Source organism: Lissotriton vulgaris, chromosome 11 (genome assembly GCF_964263255.1).
Source record: "Lissotriton vulgaris chromosome 11, aLisVul1.2, whole genome shotgun sequence".
NCBI classification, from domain to species: domain Eukaryota; kingdom Metazoa; phylum Chordata; class Amphibia; order Caudata; family Salamandridae; genus Lissotriton; species Lissotriton vulgaris.
Window position 1 is genome coordinate 353,377,660 of NC_141699.1, and position 20,924 is coordinate 353,398,583.

The window sequence follows — 20,924 nt, forward strand, 5'->3', positions numbered from 1 at the left end:
AATCTTTAAATCGAACAGGTAATTTACAAATCCTTTTTGAAGGTAAAGAGGAAGTTGAAGCAGAAATCATATCAGAAGCAAGAACAATATTATCAGTAGTTGGAGTAGAGACCACATTTCCTCGTGAAGTAGATGTGGAAGCAACAACATTACTATGCAAATTGGACGATGTTACATTTGAGGAAAAAGTAGAACCTTCAAACAAAATATAATCATCCACATTATGAGTAATAGCAGTTTTTTTATAAATCTCAGCTTGCTCATCAGAAATAGGAACAAGTCTATTCTTGCTCCACCATCTCCCATCATGAAGTAAACAGGAACTGAGACCAATTTTTGTAATTTTATAAGGAAGGGAAAAAGAAGATTATCCCTTCTTGACAAGAAAAGGTTTCTTGATGAGGACCTACGAGCCAGCAATAAAATACGTTGATTTAGCATGTTTGCGAATATCAAAATGATACTTTTGCTTGTTTTGTGCTAAGGCAACAGATTGCTGTAAGACAGACTTGTTTATCATTGGTTACACGGGTATACACCCGTTACAACGCATCTTTTACTCCGCACTACCATTACAACGCGACTTTTACAACGCATACCATTACAACGCATTGCGCTGGGGGGCGCTCTAGGATAGGGAATAAGTATAATTTACTATCCAACACCTTCCCTAGGGTCCACGGGGACTGGAGTTAGAATAGTAAATTATACTTACCACTATCCAGCACCTCAAAGCGCTATGCGTTGTAATGGTATGTGTTGTAATGGTCGCGTTGTAACGGTAGGTAGTTGTAATAGTATGCGTTGTAACATGGTACATCCGTTACACGACTTGAGGAAGAGTTAGAAGAATGTCGCTCCAACCAAGATGGAAGAAGCAGAGTACGACATTTTCTACCTCTTAACAACTCAAAAGGTGTGAAATTAGTTGTCGAATGCAGAGAATTGTGATATGCACTCACCTTATTTTTAAGAAAAAGATTTACATCTAATCCAGAGGGTAAAGCAGTCTGAACCCCTTCTTTGAGAAAACGGTTCGCTCTCTCAACAAGTCCATTGGCAGCAGGACTGTATAAAGCAACCTGAATGTGTTTAATGTCCATAGACTTCAAGAAATCTTGCATTGCATTAGATACAAAATTAGTACTGTTATCCGTAACAAGCTCTCTTGGAGGACCTTCAGCAGAAAAAACATTTTTAAGAAATTGTAAAACAAAATTGGTCGAGCCTGATTCAACAAAAGAAAAATAAATCCATTTTGAGAAATAGTCAATCAAAACTAACAAAAATCTTGACGAGGTGGGTAATAAATTAAAAGGCCCAGCAAAATCTAGGGCAACTTTTACCCATGGACCTTCGGGAAAGAGACTGGACGTAATGGGTTTTGTGTTGTCCTCCAATGCTTGTCCAATACGACACATTGAGGACACACATCAACAAAACTCGAAACTTGAGAATTTAAAGAAAGCCACCAATAATTCTCTCTGAGTTTCTTACAGGTAGCAGTGACTCCTAAATGTCCTGAATGAGCAATTGAAATAAGTTTACTCCTAAGAGAAACAGGAGGAATAATGCAACCATTCCTCACACAGATGCCATTTTCCAAAGACAATTCTGAGGAGACTTGAGCAAATGGTTTAAGATTATGTGGAATATTACAAATGGGAGGCCAACCTTTAACAATAAAATTTGAAATTCTATTCGAATCATGATCAGTGGAAGTAGCTTCAAGCCAATCTGTTTCAGAAATGGCACCATTAGATGAGGAAGATATATCAATGGAAGCCACTACACAATCAAATTCATCTAAGACATCATCAGTTGTAGTAGGTAACGGAAGTCGAGAGAGGCAATCAGCCCTGAAATTTTTCCCACCTTGAATATATTTAATAGTAAAGTTGTATTCCTGCAACTTGGATAGAATACGTACAAGACGAGCTGAAGCTTTACCAAACCATCTCCTTGCAAAAGATAAACCAGAGGTTTATGATCAGTGTACAGAGTAAACGAATTACCCCAAAGATAAGTTTTAAATTTGGAGACGGCCCAAACACAGGCTAAGGCCTCTCTTTCAATTGTCGAGTATTTTGACTCAGCATGAGTCAAAGATCTCGATGCAAAAGAAATAGTGCGATCCTTATCCAAATTATGTTGTAAAAAAACTGCACCAAGTCCATTTAAACTGGCACCAACAGTAACTGTGCAATGATGACCATGAACAAACAGGCTAAGCGCAGGAGCATTGACCACCAATTGTTTGATATTTTGGAAGGCAGTATTAGCATCATCTGACCAAATAAAACTGGTACCCTTCTTGAGCAAATTTCTTAAAGTTTGAACATAGAAAGAATACTCATTCACAAAACGAGCATAGTACTCGCAAAGACCTAAAAAAGATCTAAGAGTATCTTTATCAGAAGGAGGAGGAGCTTTAAGAATGGCCTCAACATTGCAAAATTTGGGTTTAATACCTTAACCCCTTCCATGCTGCCGCGATTTCGCGGCAGTGCGGTACTTCCGCAAAACGGGCGGGCCGCGTCGGCCATTGGCCGACGGCAGCACTGGGGAGGTAGTGCTGCCGTCGGCCAATGGCCGACGGCAGCATGCAAGGGGTTAAGGGGTGATGGTATAACCTAGATAGTCAATTTGTTGTACCAAAAATGTACATTTGTCTGGTTGCACTGTAACTCCTCTTAATTTCAAAATAGAAAAAACTTCATGCAAAATACACAAATGTTCCTCCTTGGTCTCTGTGAACACAAGAATATCATCTTGATAAGCCTGGACATTTTCCATGTCCTTAAAAAAGACGTCCATGGCCTTTTGAAAAACCGAGGCAGCCTAAAAAATTTGTAAGCTCCGAAAGGAGTAACAAACGTTGGAAGTTCTTGAGACTCGCTAGTAAGTAATATATAGTGATATGCTGAACGGAGATCAATACTAGAAAAATATTTAGCATGACCAATGTTGGCAAGCATTTGTTGAATATGCGGGAGAGGGTGGCAATCAACAACGATATTGCGATTGAGAGACCTGAGGTCCACACAAAGACGAAGATCTCCATTTTTTTTTAGCAAGAACAATGGGAGATACCCACTGAGAGGAATCAGTTGGAGTGATGACTCCATCTACAGTGAGTCTCTCCAATTGTTTTTCTAAATCATTCCTGACGCTAATCGGAACAGGTCTGACTTTATGAGTGACTGGTGTAGCATTAGGTTTTAGCTTAATAACATGTTAAAAACCTTTTATAGTACCAATTTTGTCATTAAAAACAGAAGAAAACAGTTTTTTGAATAAATCAATAGGAGAAGGATCACTATCAATAGACAAAATAGGGAGATCTCCTAGAACAATGGGGTTCTTGCGACCAGGTTTTAAATAAATCCCTAATTTGGCTAAGTCTCTCCAACCAACCAAATCTCTGCCTTTGAGTGTAATGTAGATCTTGGTTTCAGTAGATCTTCCAAGGATTTTAAGCGGACCAATAAAGAAACCAAGAAGATCAATATCTTTGTCTCCAAACGCTTTAGGCGAAATATCAGGAGCTTGCAAAGATATAAAGTGACCCCAAACACTGAAAAAGGTGGTGTCAGCCAATACTGTAATGGGAGCACCTGAATCAGCTAAAACCTGAAAGGGTTTGTCATTGATAAGTGCTTGACATACAGGTTTTTCACAATCAGATGGTTCATTAAAAATATTGATCAATTGCTTCCAAACAATTTCAGGTTTGCCTGGTTTCTGTAGAAAGGGCGGAGGATGTAAAGCACTTTCTGAAGAAGACATGGTGAGTGAATTAGAATGGCAATAATATGATGTCATAAGATACTGTGGAAGATAGCAGGAAAGAAATGAAATTATACAGGAATGCTGCAATGAAGTTCCAATGGAATACTGTGCCGTTCTAAATCTGGAAGCCTGTCAAATTGATTGCCTCGAAGAAATGATGCAATATCCAGTTGCTAAGTGACAGAGACAACAAAGCTATTCCACGAGCGGAAGAAACGTTAATGAAAGCCTTTAAATAAGGCTTGCAGGCAAAAGAGGCTCGAGCTGAATAAAATAAACGTTGGAGGACTTTATGTGCCAGTAGAAAACCTCATTAATCAAGCTGACATAAAGTTATTTATGTAATTGCTTAAAATCTCAAAAGCGTTAAAGTCATCAGCACTGCATGCATAAAAATAAATAACAGACCTGCGCTGTTGACAAACTGCCAGCTGGTCCCTGTGAATGCCGTGGGTCCGAAACAAAGTATCAAGCAGCTAGCAGGAAGCTGACTAATGCGAAGAGAAAAGTGAAATTGATCGCGTTTTTTTTTCTTTAAAATGTCAGGCTTCCGACGTTGGAAGAAAGTGAGTTGGCAGAATGAGTTATCTCCTTCGCCCCACTCCTGGTACCAAAATATGTACCGAGGAATGAGAGGAGGGACACAGGAATGTCTTCAATAAGAATGAGACTTTATTTAAAGTCTTTTTGGTATTTCAGTAATTGGACCCACAGCAGAGCAGCGCGTCTCAGAAGAAGAGTAGAGTAGAATCACAGAGTTCTAGAATAGAAGAATAGAAAGAGTAGAATAGAAATAGAAGAAAGAAGAGATAGAAGAAAGATACCAGAGAATGTTACACACAGGATTGAGGGAGAGGTTCCCCGAGGGAAGAATGCAGGACAGGGGACCTACACTGTTGTGTGGGCCATTACCAGGTAGCCCCGCGTCTTGCCAGTTGGCACCTCCAGTTTTGTCCCTAAATAAATTGGAAACAAAGAAATAGAATACTAAAGCTTTTCTGACTTAGATTTATTTTTTATAGTAGTTTAGGGGGCCAAGGACCTCTCTGCGGTGATCTGTGTATGTATCCAATATTATTCTAATAACGGTACCATACAGGAAATCAGGAAATTGCCGGGAAGATCAACGTGTAATCTCTGGTTACTGATCTGAATCATGATAAAATCGCTCAGAGAGTTAATGTGCCTAGTGCAAAGCACAGCATGCAATTATGGGAGACACAGATTAGAATTTTATGTAAGAAAGCTCAGTGGGTTAATGTTTTCCCTTTTGATATCTACTAGGTTAGGTCCTCATTAAATAGTTCAATTAATTATGGACCCACTTTATAAACAGCTCCATTTTATCTGCTAAGTTTTAATCCAAACTCTCATTACTGTGACATGAACTGCAAGGAACTCTTCAACATCGTCAAAGAGCTTTCCAACCCCAGCGCAGGAAACAACGACATCACCCCATCGCAAGACCTCTGCAACTCCCTGGCTTCATACTTCCACAACAAGATCCCGGACATACACAACAGCTTCAACAACCAACCAACGCACACCATGACCGAACAACCACCCCCCACCACCACCCTCCACGCCTGGACCCCGATCAGCACCGAAGACACCATCCGCACGATGAACTCCATCCACTCCGGATCACCGACCGACCCCTGCCCTCACCACGTCTTCAACAAAGCCGACGCTGTCATCGCACCCCACCTGCGAGACATCATCAACACATCCCTCGACACCACCATCTTCCCCGAGAGCTGGAAACACGCCGAACTCAGCGCCCTACTCAAGAAACCAACAGCGGACCCCACCGACCTCAAGAATTACCGCCCCATCTCGCTCCTCCCGTTTCCAGCCAAAGTCATCGAGAAGACCGTCAACGAGCAGATGGCCGCTTTCCTCGAGACGAACGGATCCCTCGACCCCTCACAGTCCGGCTTCCGAGCCAACCACAGCACCGAGACCGCCCTCATCGCCGCCACCGACGACATCCGAGCCCTGATGGACAATGGAGAAACAGCGGCCCTCATCCTCCTAGACCTCTCCGCGGCATTCGACACGGTCTGCCACCGCACCCTAGTACGGCGTCTCAGCAACGTCGGAATCCAGGACAAGGCGCTGGAGTGGATCACCTCCTTCCTCGACGGGAGAACACAGAGAGTCCGCCTACCACCGTACAAGTCAGAGGCCACCGAAGTCATCTGCGGCGTCCCCCAAGGATCATCTCTGAGCCCCACCCTCTTCAACGTCTACATGAGCCCCCTCGCGGCCATCGTACGCAAACACAACCTCAGCATAATCTCCTACGCCGACGACACCCAGCTGATCCTCTCCCTGACCAACGACCCCGCCGCCGCCAGAGCCAACCTGCACGAAGGGATGAAAGAGGTAGCCGAGTGGATGACGACCAGCCGCCTGAAACTGAACTCGGACAAGACGGAGGTCCTCATCCTGGGCTCCTCTCCCTCCGCCTGGGACGACTCCTGGTGGCCTCCCGCCCTGGGCACCGCACCCAAACCGACAGACCATGCACGCAACCTGGGCTTCATCCTGGACTCCTCCCTCTCCATGACCAGGCAAGTCAACAACGTCTCCTCGGCATGCTTCAACATCCTACGCATGCTACGGAAGATCTTCTGGTGGATCCCCACCGAGACCAGGAAGACCGTCACCCAGGCCCTCGTCACCAGCCGACTGGACTACGGCAACGCCCTCTACGCCGGGACCACCGCCAAGCTCCAGAAGAGACTCCAGCGAATCCAGAACGCCTCAGCCAGACTCATCCTCGACATCCCACGAACCAGCCACATCTCCGGACATCTGCGAGACCTTCACTGGCTCCCCGTCAACAAAAGAATCACCTTCCGCCTCCTCACCCACGCACACAAAGCCCTACACGACCAAGGCCCGAGCTACCTCAACAGCCGAGTCAACTTCTACGCTCCCAAACGCCACCTCCGATCAGCCAACCACGCCCTCGCCGCCGTCCCCCGCATCCGAAGAGCGACTACAGGAGGAAGGTCCTTCTCCCACCTGGCCGCCAAGACCTGGAACTCCCTCCCGACCGACCTGCGCCTGACCCAAGACCACCTCTCCTTCAGGAAGAAGCTGAAGACCTGGCTGTTCGAGCAGTAGCGGCTCCCCCCCCCCCAGCGCCTTGAGACCCCACGGGTATGTAGCGCGCTTTATAAGTGTCACTGATTGATTGATTGATGATAACAATGTGTTCCAATTGGTAGAAATAGACACTTATTAAGTGTCAAACAATTTAGTTTGTTTTATGTTCTAGTTACATTTTTTACATTTTTTATTATTAACATATGTATACACACACACACATAGACGGGCATACCCTGTATTTCTACAGAGCTTGCATAAGTCTGCATATCTTACCCAGAGCTTGAGAAAGTAAAAAACACTTTAAAATGTCAGAATTTTTTCTCAACTTATGAAGTAACACTGCAGTGCATTTCTTTCTTTCTATTGACAAGCTGCTGGTTGTAGCACTCTGATTGGATGTCCCATTGTGATGTTTTTAGCTTCCAACTGTTCCTAGCCAGGACACCTCTTTGCTGCTTCCCAAAGTCAAGCACATTGAATAAGTGTGTCCCACTGCCAGCTCTCTCCACCAGGACACAGTTGACGCACTATCCTGAGGCTGGTCCTGAATCTAATTTCAGCAAATGAATACTTGCAAGGCTGGAATAAGGCCAGTTCACAGGTCTGTGACATAATATTGACGACAACAACAATATCTACTTACGAGAATAATGTGTCAAAAATATCCGGTTTACTTAAATTGAATGTAATACTTATAGAGCACACTGTCACACCCAGAGGAGCATCCTGGCGCTAAGCGACCATGAGGCTGGCTGTGTGAGCTAAGTCATTCTTTGTACATCCTTAGAAAAAGAAAATATGACTCACAGAATGAGTGAATAATAGAGATCATCTTGGATGCTAAAAAGCCTGAAAAAAGAAGCTCATTAAAGAATGAGTGAACAACAAAGCTCATCTCAGATGCCAAAAAGCCAGGTCTTGAGCTGCCTTTTGAAGTTCCTTTCAGGTTCAATGAATCTCAGCTCCCTAGGGAGTAAGTACCAGTCCGTTGTACGCAGGAAGGTGAAAGATTTACCATCTCGAGTTCTAAATGTGTACGTGAGGGGTTTGAGCAGATTGGCTTGTGAGGACCTCAGAGGTTGTGTAGTCATAATGGGTGACCCTGGAAATTAAGTGTTTTGGCCCCAGTGCTCTGAAGACGGCAAAAAGATGAATAAGAGAATTTCATACAACCAGTCACTCATCCATACATTCATTGAGACACTAATCACTCACTTATACAGTAAGTCACGGGCCCACTCAGTCATCCAAACTGTCACTCATAAACCCTCTGATTCGCCAATACACCTAGGTATATATATTTAACACTCATACACTTTTTAAAAACACTCACTGTCAATGGATGATGTCATCACTGATGTCATCTGTGATGTCATTTGAGATGTCATGCGTGATGTCACTGACCGTGTCATGAGTGATGTAATATGTAAGGTCATAAGCGTTACATTGCGGGGGCACAAGTTATAGGTAACTCAAGTAACTATAACGGCTGAATTTCTCTGGTTTTGTAAGAGTGAAATGTCAGTCTAACTATAACGTCCCGTAACCTTTGTTTTTTTTAGTGAATTCCTAAGGTTTTTAAGTTCTATTTGCGAACTATAATGTCCCTGTAAACTATGTTTTTTTCATGGATTTCTAAGATTATTTAAATGCTAATTCCTAACTACAATATTTGTGTAACCTTTGTTTTTTTGAGAGAATTTCTAAGGTTTTTTAACGAGCAGTTGTGTTTGCAGAGTGGTGGAGAAGGGGCCTGGGCCATCGACCAGCTCTCAGGAATTCCGCTGTGTAGTGCTAACAGGAGGCAGGAAGGCTTCTTGACCCCAAGGTCCCTCTGGAGCCAAAGGGACTTTGGCCCAGATGCAGGTAAAATAGATTTACCGAATTTTAATTACCGAATTCTACCGATTCGGTAATTAAAAATCGGTAAATCTTAGGGGTGGATATGTAGGAACATCCAGATGTTCCTTTTACCGAATCGGTAAATATCTGTATTTACCGATTCGGTAAATACCGACCGGTAATGCCCCATTCATTCCTATGGGCTTTGAAGCCCATAGGAATGAATGGGGCATTACCGGTCGGTATTTACCGAATCGGTAAATATCGATTTTGACAAGGGTGCAGGGGGTGTCACTTTGACACCCTCTAGCACCCCCAAAAAAGATTCGGGGGCCATGTGGCAGGCATACCTGCCCTAAGGGCAGGTCTGCCTGTCATATGGCACAGGTGTGCATGCAGACATGTGCATGCACACCGTAATCGGTATTTTACCATGAAGTTGGATTTCATGGTAAAATACCGATTCTGTAAGGCTTGTGGGACTCAGAAGAGTCCCACCTACATCTCATTGTTACCAAATCGGTAAAAATACCGATTCGGTATTTTACAGATTCGGTAAATTTACCGATCGGTAAATTTACCGAATCTGTAAAATATGTGGCCCTACATACCATTTTGTGAATCTCGGTCGGTAACGGCCGAAAATACCGATTTTCGGCCGTTACCGACCGACCTACATCCGGCCCTTTATCCTCCAACTAGTAGTGCGCCAAGAGGCACGTTCGCAGAGTGGTGGAGAAATAGGGCGTGGCTTCTGAAAACTTCTTAGCAATCCTGATGTGTGGGACTTACTGGAGCTAATAGGAGGGGTCAAGGACATCCTTAAGGGCCAGCTACCCCTCCTATTACCTCCAGTAAGTTCCACACAGCAGGATTGCTGAGTTCTGATAGCAGGCCAGGCCCCCTTTCTCCACCACTCTGCAAACGCGCCTCCTGGCGTGCTCTTGGTTGGGGAATGAAGTCCCTTTCACTGCTGAGGGTTCTTAGGGGCCAGCTAGCCCACCTGTTACCTCCAGTAAGCCCCACACAGTGGGATTGCTGAGAGGTGGTCGCAGGCCACGCCCCTTTCTACACCACTCTGCAAGCGCACCTCCAGGCCATTTTCGGCCCTAGGGACACCATCCCCCGGGGCCTGGCCATTTCTTTTTTATTATTTTTAACAGGGGCACGCAACTCCCCTCCTGAGGACAATTTTGGCCCATGGGCCCATCCTCAAGGCCAGGCCATAACCTTTTTTTTAAAAAATGAGTATGGGGCCAGCGCGGCTGACCTACCAGGGTCAAACTGGCCCCGGGGATCCCATTCCTCGGGCCATGGCCACATCATCCGTGACCGTGGAGGCATGTCGCAGCGGGGTCCTCTCGTGACTCAGGCGAGGCCGCAACAAATCCGACAACGAGTTGCCTATTTAGAGAGGACCACACCCAGGTGAGTACCTGTATCGCTTTATTTGTTGACCAGGAAGCAAAACACTGCGGCTTGTTGCACCGCACAGAAAGTGAAACAGTTCATCCCAATGTGTTTCGTGCCAGACGAGTTTCGGGTGTTCGTCCCTTTTGTCAATGGCGATGCCTGCACCAGACCAGAGGGCTGTGCGAGTAGCCCCACCCACTGGGGTGGGTCTTAATGTTTAAATATCAGTGCACAAACCATCTTGTGATAGCAGGCATCGCCATTGACAAAGGGGACGAAGGAATATTGACATGTGGACTCTTCTATTGAGGGCTACCTTTTATGTTGGATTGTAGAGGCTGAGCGAAGCCGCAGAAGAGTCCCACCGCGGATGTGCGGGCTTGTATTGGCGTCAACCGGTGCCATGCTGTTTTAAGGAGGCAGTTCAAAACGGGATGATCAGCACGATAAAGGCGACCTTTCAAAGCAGAATCTGGATCATCAACCCACTGGGGATTTTATTATTGAAATAATGTGGTGCACTTTAGCAAGACCGACTCACTTGAGTAAAACATGGCAGCACTACAAGGACCAGAATCTTTGCGAGTGGCACCTCCCACTGGGGGTAGGTCTTAATGTTTAAATATCAGTGCACAAACCATCTTGTGAGGTGCAGGCATCGACATTGACAAAGGGGACGAACACCAGAAACGCGTCTGGCAGAAAAAGAGACTCGATGCAATGTTTCTTGCTTTTGAAATATGCAGCTTTTCATCAAATAAAAGACCGAAAGAATACTGACCTGTGGACTCTTCTATTGAGGGCTACCTTTTGTGTTGGATTGTAGCGGCTGAGCCAACCCGCATAAGAGTCCCACCGCGGATGTGCGGGCTTGTATTGGCGTCAACCGGCGTCATGCTGTTACAGGAGGCAGTTCAAAATGGGATGATCAGCACGATAAAGGAGAACTTTCAAAGCAGAATCTGGATCATCAACCCACTGGGGATTTTATTATTGAAATAATTTGGTGCACTTTAGCACGACGGACTCACTTGAGTAAAACATGGCAGCACTACAAGGACCAGAGGGCTGTGCGAGCAGCCACTCCCACTGTGGTAGGTCTTAATGTTTAAATATCAGTGCACAAACCATCTTGTGAGGTGCAGGCATCGCCATTGACAAAGGGGACGAACACCTGAAACGCGTCTGGCAGAAAAAGAGACTCGATGCAATGTTTCTTGCTTATGAAATATGCAGCTTTTCATCAAATAAAAGACCGAAAGAATACTGACCTGTGGACTCTTCTATTGAGGGCTACTTTTTGTGTTGGATATACATACATATATATATATATATATATATATATATATATATATATATATATATATATATATATATATATATATATATATATATATATATATATATATATATATATATATATATATATATATATATATATATATATATATATATATATATATATTACCTACTGGCGATTGCCAGTAGGTCATTATAGTTAGGACCTAGTTTTCACATGAAAAGTGTTTTGGTGCCATTTGGTGAATCCTCATGGAATTTTCAAAACCAGTTTGCTGCTGACTTCAGCTGCTATTCCGAAAGTTTTGGGGTGATCCATCAAGCAGGGACCGGGAAAATGGAGGGGGGGGAGGTTTCATAATGCAATTTTCCATAGGGACTTTAGACATGACTACAGCCCGAACCGCTGAACTGAATTATACCAAATTTGATTGAAAGCTTGATCTTGGCCCAGAAAGAGGGCTTTTTGTAATTTGGGGTAAATCTGTTCAGTAGTTTTGGAGTTATTATAGAAAAAAAGAGATATATATATTTAGGGACGAGTATCCACGAATCCACGCACCAACAATAATGCCGTGATTTTCTGGCCGCAACCTGAGATTAGAGTAGTGTCTGCCAGTTTGTCAATTTGGACATGATTCCTGGGGGAGGGGAAATAAAGTAGAAATAGGATGTAAGGGGTCAGGATAGAGGTTTGCCGTCTCTAGGGGAGTGATAAAAGGATCTATGAGCGACCCCTCATGAGGAATAAATTGCAGAAAACATTTTTCTTTGTACACATAAGGATCCGTGTATCCACAGCACACAGTGCAGCGCCCATGTGAATCCATGACGGAACTAGGAATAAAGACCCCAATTAAAAAAAACACCCAATCACACTCTCTCTCTCACCCCCACACAACCACTCACACATCCATACACCCACTCACACACCCTACATATTAACATATTGGTATTTAAAAATTACTTTACGCACAAAAAACTTGAAATTCACTGGAAAAAAAAATGATGATGGGACGTTATAGTTAGGAAATAGCATTAAAAAATGTAGAAAGTCACTGAAAGGTTAAAAGGAAATAGAATTTAAAAAACCTTAGAAATTTACTATAAAAACAAAGGTTTGCAGGGATGTTACAGTTAGGTTCAGATTTTACTCACACAAAACCATAGAAATTCAGCAGTTATAGTTATTTCAGGTAACTATACCTTGTGCCTTAAGGTAACTATAACTCATATCCTTGCCATGCCTACTAATTACCCCATATATTACATCAGTCATGACATCTTCGGACATCATTGATAATATCAGTGCTATAAAATTGTTGATAAGAAAATTGTGCACTGCACCCACAGCCCGAAAAATACTGCATTTTGGGAACTGGAGTCCTACTTGGGTAGCAGTGGCAGTGCGACCATGTGACTGGGGGCTGAACTTTGAACCTCCAATTGATGAGAGCACAGGATACTTTAAGGCGTGGGCGGAGACACTACCGGACACACAGCGGCATCTGACGAAGGCTACAACGCCGAAATGCATCGTGCCCATGCTGTAATTAATTAAAGCTTTCTCTGCTGACCCCTGTTGTGGCCTCTCACCTTCTGTAACCGGAGTGGTGTTAATTGGATGTTTCACACGCCTGCCAGTGTCGTGCCAGAGGCCCGGCTCCTTCAATGTGGCAGGAGACTCTGGCACCAGCTGTTCCAGCTTCTTTTCGTTATCCAAGGAATTGGACTTTCTCCTGCCCACCCAAGTTGCCGACGACGCCAGGGATACTGTTAGCAGCAGCTCGTTACCTCACGAGGAGCCGTTTTGCACACCGTCAATTTGACTCACAGCCCGGCTGAATCGCTGACGCAGGTTGGGAGCTAGGGGACCCAGGGAGGCTGAGTTTCATCACTGCTGTCTGGCTTGTTTGTTCTCCACACAACGCGCCTTTCCCTACAAACTTTGTTCACTGCACCCACAGCCCGAAAAATACTGCATTTTGGGAACTGGAGTCCTACTTGGGTAGCAGTGGCAATGCGACCATGTGACTGGGGGCTGAACTTTGAACCTCCAATTGATGAGAGCACAGGATACTTTAAGGCGTGGGCGGAGACACTACCGAACACACAGCGGCATCTGACGAAGGCTACAACGCCGAAATGCATCGTGCCCATGCTGTAATTAATTAAAGCTTTCTCTGCTGACCCCTGTTGTGGCCTCTCACCTTTTGTAACCGGAGTGGTGTTAATTGGATGACACGCCTGCCAGTGTCGTGCCAGAGGCCCGGCTCCTTCAATGTGGCAGGAGACTCTGGCACCAGCTGTTCCAGCTTCTTTTCATTATCCAAGGAATTGGACTTTCTCCTGCCCACCCAAGTTGCCGACGACGCCAGGGATACTGCTAGCAGCAGCTCGTTACCTCACGAGGAGCCGTTTTGCACACCGTCAATTCGACTCACAGCCCGGCTGAATCGCTGACGCAGGTTGGGAGCTAGGGGACCCAGGGAGGCTGAATTTCATCACTGCTGTCTGGCTTGTTTGTTCTCCACACAACGCGCCTTTCCCTACAAACTTTGTTCACTGCACCCACAGCCCGAAAAATACTGCATTTTGGGAACTGGAGTCCTACTTGGGTAGCAGTGGCAATGCGACCATGTGACTGGGGGCTGAACTTTGAACCTCCAATTGATGAGAGCACAGGATACTTTAAGGCGTGGGCGGAGACACTACCGGACACACAGCGGCATCTGACGAAGGCTACTACGCCGAAATGCATCGTGCCCATGCTGTAATTAATTAAAGCTTTCTCCGCTGACCCCTGTTGTGGCCTCTCACCTTCTGTAACCGGAGTGGTGTTAATTGGATATATATATATACATATATATATATATATATATATATATATATATATATATATATATATATATATATATATATATATATATATATATATATATGGAAAAGCAAAGTGCGCAAGCGCTTTGATGAGGGCTCACCGCAGCACCTTGACCCTTCGGTTTGTTTGTGGCACCCTGACGGTGATTGAAGGCTCCCTCTTAGTTTAAAAGAATGTCCGACGCGTTTCGGGGCCAAAACCCGCCCCTTCTTCATGGACAATGAGGAAAGTTCACCAAACTCAGCTTGCACTTTTCAAATTCGGTTTTATTTGAAATAGGGCGTTGCCAGCCCTCAGTGGGTGGGGTTCCGACACCAAGACTTCTGGTAACTGTAGTCTTTGCATGTTGAGTAGTTCGGTAAAACCTTGAGTAGGTTGGCGTCTCCCCTCTTATGTTAATGTCTTTAATATCCTTGAGTAGGAAAGCAAAGGTAGGCTTCAAACATCGTTTTTTTATCTTGAAGGTGCTGTGCTGGCAAGCGAAGAGGTTTGACATCGCCTCAGGATTCAATTGCTGGATGCTTGTTCCGCTTTTGAAACGGAGCTCCTCACCCCGACCAAGGCAGGCCGTGTGTAATCCGTGGTGCGATTACCCTCTCGTGCCTCAGCAGCGTGACACCCCCAAGCAAGTTTGCAATTCCTGCAGGCAGTTTCCATTCCTACTCAAGGGTGTAATCAGGACTTCAACATGGTCACAAATCATGCTGCCTACTCAAGGTTTTAATCCCTGCTCACCTTCAAAGACTACAAGGACCAGAGTTCCCAGTGAGCTCACCTATGCAAAACCACACCCACTCAGGGTGTCAAAGTTCAAATAAATTAAGTTTGAATTCTGAAGGTGTTCCTTATGTTCCTTAGCCTGTTTGTGTGGCTGTCCATGAGGAAGGGGCGTTCTGGCCCCGAAACGCGTCGGACTCTAGCCATTTTTTTTTGGGAAGTGGCTGTGGAATTTGCTCTGGAGCTGCATCGACCCGGAGGGCGGGGTGTGTCGTGGTGAGCCTTTCCGAAGCGCGAAGGCGTCTTGGTCCTATATATATATATATATATATATATATGTATATATATATATATATATATATTCCCTTTTTCAGTGAGTATTCCTCCACAGACCATGTTTCCCCACTACATATGTGTTACTTTATTGGAAAATATATATGTTTTTTTTCTTTATATTTGTATATTTCAAACAATGCATGTTTATTTTTAATATTTAAGTAAATTTGTGACTTAGTTTAAAGTGTGTATATACATAATACATTACTTTATTTTCAATTTATAATAATATATTTTATAAATATATTACAAATAAATGTTAGAACTTTAAAAGAATGTTTTATTAAATACATAATTATATTTCGTTTTTTTGGTATTTTGGTTATTTGTAATGTTAATTTTAAAAGTCAGTTTTATTCCTTTATTTTTGGGGGGTTCGATAATATTAAACGTATTTTATTATTGTATAATGATATCTTGTATTTGATATTTTGCTTTTTTTAAATATAGTACAGTAAAGGATTGCCGTTATTTTAGGCATCAATATTTTGTCTTCGATATTTGTAATGTATACTTTGATCATTTAGGAGTCACTATTTAATAGTGCAATCATGTACCACCCGTGCCATTGTTATCAGGAGCACGTTAGATGAACAAAAATGATTTGGAACAGAATTATGCTGAAAAGTTCTGTGGAAAAGACAGAGGGTGTCAAATACATGAGGGTCACTTCACAAATGAATGTATTAGTATGAGAAGTAGTGCTCCTGTATTATTATGTATGTACTATTAAATACCTTTGCGAATGGACCCCCAAAATGGGAATCATCAAGAGACTAATAATACAAAATTAATGCAAATAGGAAGGACTGTGCGCTTTTGCAATTTCACTAATTTGGAATGGGATATTTAAGGAAGTAGTACTTTTGTAATACTACTTCATGTTGGCATGAAAGCCTTTGAAAATCGGCCCTTGAGCAGGTCTAGAAATAGGTTCTCTCCAAGAAAGGTCTAAGACCAAATCAACCACCTTGTTCTGGATTACTGTAAGGTGGTGTATAAGGTAATAGAGAAGAATCAAAAACATATCTGATGGTCAGGTTCGGAAGTCATTCTGGCTTGAGTAGTGGATTTTCTACTATCTAGCAGAAGATCCTTCTAAAATGAAGACAACAGGATGAGATTTTAGAAGGAAAGATAAATCAGTGCAATTCAGTACTGCAGAACTTTAACACTGCGGTCAGTAGCAAAACGCACTAGTGACAATCAGTCACTTGCAGGTTGAGTTACTTGGATCCCCCTGGGGGCTAAGGTGATGCAGGTCCCAGGACAAAGTCACAACAGTCAGTTGAATTATACCTAGCTTGTAGGCTTGCTTTAGCTGTCCCTAGAACTGAAGCGGGAGTCACGAGGGAGCTGGTTTTACTGCTAAGACAATGCTGGCAAGGAAAAGAATGCAAAAAGTCAACCACCAGGCCCTTGTGATGCTCGGTTGAAGGTGCTTTGGAGTTCCCTTGGGTTGCAGCTTTGAGTGAAGATAGTGCCTGTGGCAGAAGTAAGGTCAACATAAAGATATTTTGACATCTGGAGTTCCAGGGGGAAAACAGTAGCCACCTGAAACTTGTTGGAGGTCAGTACTACATTTTCCACAACACACTGGTTCATCTACTTTTGGGCAATCCCTTGGAGTGCCCGATGGCCAGCAATTCTTTGGTTTCTATAGCATGTTTTTATCTGCGATCTGCAGGGGACTAGTGCCACTAATCCAAGGATGTCTGGAGTTGCCTTTGGCCCTCAAAGCGGTCCAGCTGTCTGGTAGACCCAGTCGTTGGTCCGGGACGAGTCGCAGTTGTGCAGTTGCTGGGTGGTTGCCACAGGTGCAAAGTTCTGTAGTTGAAGACTCTGGTTCCTTGTACTCTTTTGAAATTTGAATCAGAACTGAGTGCCCTTAAATCCTAGAATTAGTGGTATTAGGGGTGTGGGTGCAATTGGCCAATGGGCTACTAGCCCCCCCAGTGGCCAATCCACCCCTATGGTGACAACATGCAGGGGTATGTGTCACCCTTTCTGCTAAGAACCATCTATTTTGGCACTTTAAAAAAAATTCTAAAACCTTCCTTGGCTAGACAGACCAGGTAGCCCACCCTAGGGGTGTGGGTAGCCTTCTAGGGTGTACACCCCCTGACTACATACTTTCCTGCCTGGGAGTAAATGTGCCTAGGGGCAGGGGGATGACTATATCTTCCTCTGGGAGCCTGGATGCATATCTGAGCCGGTGAAAGCTTTGAAGCCCACCGTCTCAATGTGCCAATTCACTAGCCATCCTGTCAGGGAGAGGCGTCACCTCCTTCCTGTCTAGGCCTTTGTTTCTGACTTCTGGGAGTGTTCACACCTCCTGGCAGGGGGGCATATTCCTGTCATTGTGGCAGTAGCTGCAGAATGTCAGCCAGGGCACAGGAAGGGATGGGGCAACCAGGTGGGCAACCTCCCAGGTAGCCACCTGGGTGCATGTCACATCAAATCCGACATGGGAATCATGTCAAGAGTGATGAGGCAAGTTGTTTGATACCAAACATTACATATTTCAGTGGGATCATAATGGAGATGGCAATCTCGAGGTGCCTGGGTGCCACTCCATGTTATCCTCTTATAGATGCCCTTAATGGAAAGAGGCTACTATAGGGACCTATAAGCTTGCACTTATATGTCTTCACTTTTAATATAATGCAACCTACCTCCTGGGCTCAGGAGACCTACCTTATGGGTGACTGGCATATAATAAAAATAGTGCCGAGTTTGAGCAGTTGCACTGCTCATTCAGGCTGCAATTAAAGGACTGTTGTCATCTATTTATTTGTGTCACTCAGGGTGGCACAATCCATTCTTCAGACCCTGGTGACCCTTTTAACTCCCATGCCCTGGGTACCAGTGGTATGCATACATGAAAATTCCCGTGGGCCCCCCAGCACTTAAGAGTTCTGCCAGGTCATGCCAGGCTCCTTCAGCTGCAGCTCCTTCATGAGGTACCAGGGCTCTTCCTCAGGAGAACTCTCCCCCTGGTCCTGTGACCTCTTTGAAGCTGACTTATCGGGATGTTTAACCTTTCTCTTGTTTTAAGGTCATTATTTCAGGCTCCAAACTCCCATGTTGCGCGTGTGCTCTTGTGGTCTCACACACCCACTCAGGTAGGCCCAGCATTTCTGCATGAGCCTTCTTTTCTACTTCAGCCCAAGCAGAAGTTTTCAGATCATTTCCCAACAGACACTCCACTGGGATGGCGGGGGACACTACCACCTTCTTTGGGCGAGTAGTCCCTCCCCACTCTAAGCTTACCAAGGCCACTGGATGGAGCTTAGTCTCATTATCAGCATTGGTTACCAGGTATCATTTGGCCTAAAGAAACCTGTCTAGCTGTCACCATATGACACTGGCACCTGTATCCCTCAGAGCCTCTACTTCAGTCCCATTGATTTTGGGCCTTTATCTATACTTGGAGGTAAGGCAGCCAGTGCTTCAACATCCATCCCGCCCAGGGAAACTAAAGTAGCTTCGGTGTAACCTCTGGCCTCTTCAGAGTACACTCTATCCCCACTCCTATGGTAGCCAATTCCTTGGTTTGTCCACCTCTGGGGGACATTTTGGAACATGCTGCATCTCCTTTCTGATGTCCTGGAGGACAACAGTCTTGACATACCCTGAAACCTTTGCAGGGTCCCAATTCTCAACTTGATAACTGGGCATGACCCTAAATCTAGGATTTTAGGGTCACCCCTGGCACCAGAAATTCAGTTCTGATTCAAATTGAAACAGAGGACAAAGAAGAGACCTCAGTCTGTGACTACAGGCCCTGCACAAAACACAGATGCGATACACTGCAACTGCGGCAGCTACCCTTCAACTGCTAACCTGCAACTCATCCTAGTTATTGGAGTTACCAATTCACATGTGTCAGTTTCAAGGAGAGAGCACTGTCACTGAGGCCTGGTTAGTAGGATCCAGTGCACTTTCAGATTCATAACCATCAACACTGTGGCAAAATGTTTGGGGTTCACCATACAAGAAGGGCTCTGTCCTGCAGAGGGCTACACCCATATTGTACAGCAAGTGACTCTTGAGATAAATGAACCCAAGTTCATTTAGCCATGATTCCAAAGTCCTGTTATAAATAGTTCACAACTGTATTGTACCAAGCAGATTCTTTCTATTTACATCCCACACAGGGACAAGCATTTGTTGCCAACAATGCTCGTTCCCCACCAATGGTTCTTGGGCAAATACTGCCATTAACATCCATTTATACAAGCTTTTACCTCTGTCTAGATGAGTTATGGAAAATACACATAGTTTGATACATAACATACAACTCCAGGGCACTGCATAATGCACTTTCCCTGCCAGAGTACTTGTGGTCTGACCAGCCTCCAGGTGAATACCCCATCCCGAATCTAGTCCAGCCAACTCAATATAGAGATAAAAAGTCCAGGACCACTAGCAGGTCAGTTCCCCCTCCACCTACCCCCTTGCCTGCCAAGATCATTATCCCGACAAGAGGTCAAAAACAGTCAGTCGAATTTCTGGGTAGCCCCGTCCTCTTCTGCTCAAATCAAAATGTTTGCCTCTTGCTCCTGGTGTGGGTGGGTGTCTGTCTGCCTGTGATGTGGCCCCTGCCACAGCTCCGTAGCCTCTGGAGATGTTGACTGCCACCATGGTCAAGGAGCAAAAGAGTGTGCTCTCTGGGCCTGCACAGTTCTTAAGGCCCTGCTGTCTTCTCATCCCTAGATGATGTCACACCCCTTGCAAGAAGCTGCCAGAGATCCCCGTATAACCTCAAGCTCGTGACACGACTAATGGCAGCCCTCTGAAATTTGCAGGGTACGCCAGCTCAGTCCGCGCAGCTGTATTGGGAAAGTCTACCTCTTCCTTTATGCAGGCGAGGCAAATGCAATTTTTGGCTCCTAAACTTTGGAATGACCTTACAACCACCTTTCATACAGGAAGTTTAAAAAAAATCTAACTAACTCCTTCTGCTAATTTCCTCTCTATTTAATTGTATTGTTATTTGCTTGGTACATAAATCTATCCAATCAGATCATTTCCACAGTTCAGAGATCACGGGGTCAATGAAGAGGCCTACTAATTTAATGATTTTCATTGGGCACAGACATCAAGGGAGCCCAGGTTTGACAGCATTTTCTTTTTAGTAAGATTGAATTTATTAAATATGGGAATAAATACAGTCACTGGAGAGTTTCCCGTGGTAACTGGAAACACTCAGGAAAAGCTTGATCTGTATCTATAGAAGAAAAATCAAAGCTCACATGCATACCTCTGTTATGTCATATAAGAAAAAAACGAACTTTTCGCAAACTTTCTTCAAGCGAGATACATTAAATTGCGCTTTCTGGATTAGTGAGTGCATTTACAATTTTGAAAAATTATCTCGAAATGTTCACTGAAGTACAACCTTCACCCCTATGGACCTGAAGGTGTCTAGTTTTTCCTGGATTAGCTATTACACCTACATACATCAGTGTAAATCCATCGCTACCTCTCTGATCCTGGCCCGAGTCACAAAGGTTTAGTT

At 44.4% G+C, this 20,924-nt stretch overlaps 1 protein-coding gene across 1 annotated transcript in view; it reads left to right on the plus strand.

The window, feature by feature from the left end:
- PROM2 (prominin 2) overlaps window positions 1–20,924 on the plus strand; it is a 379,221-nt gene that overhangs the window by 213,663 nt on the left and 144,634 nt on the right. The window lies entirely within an intron of this gene.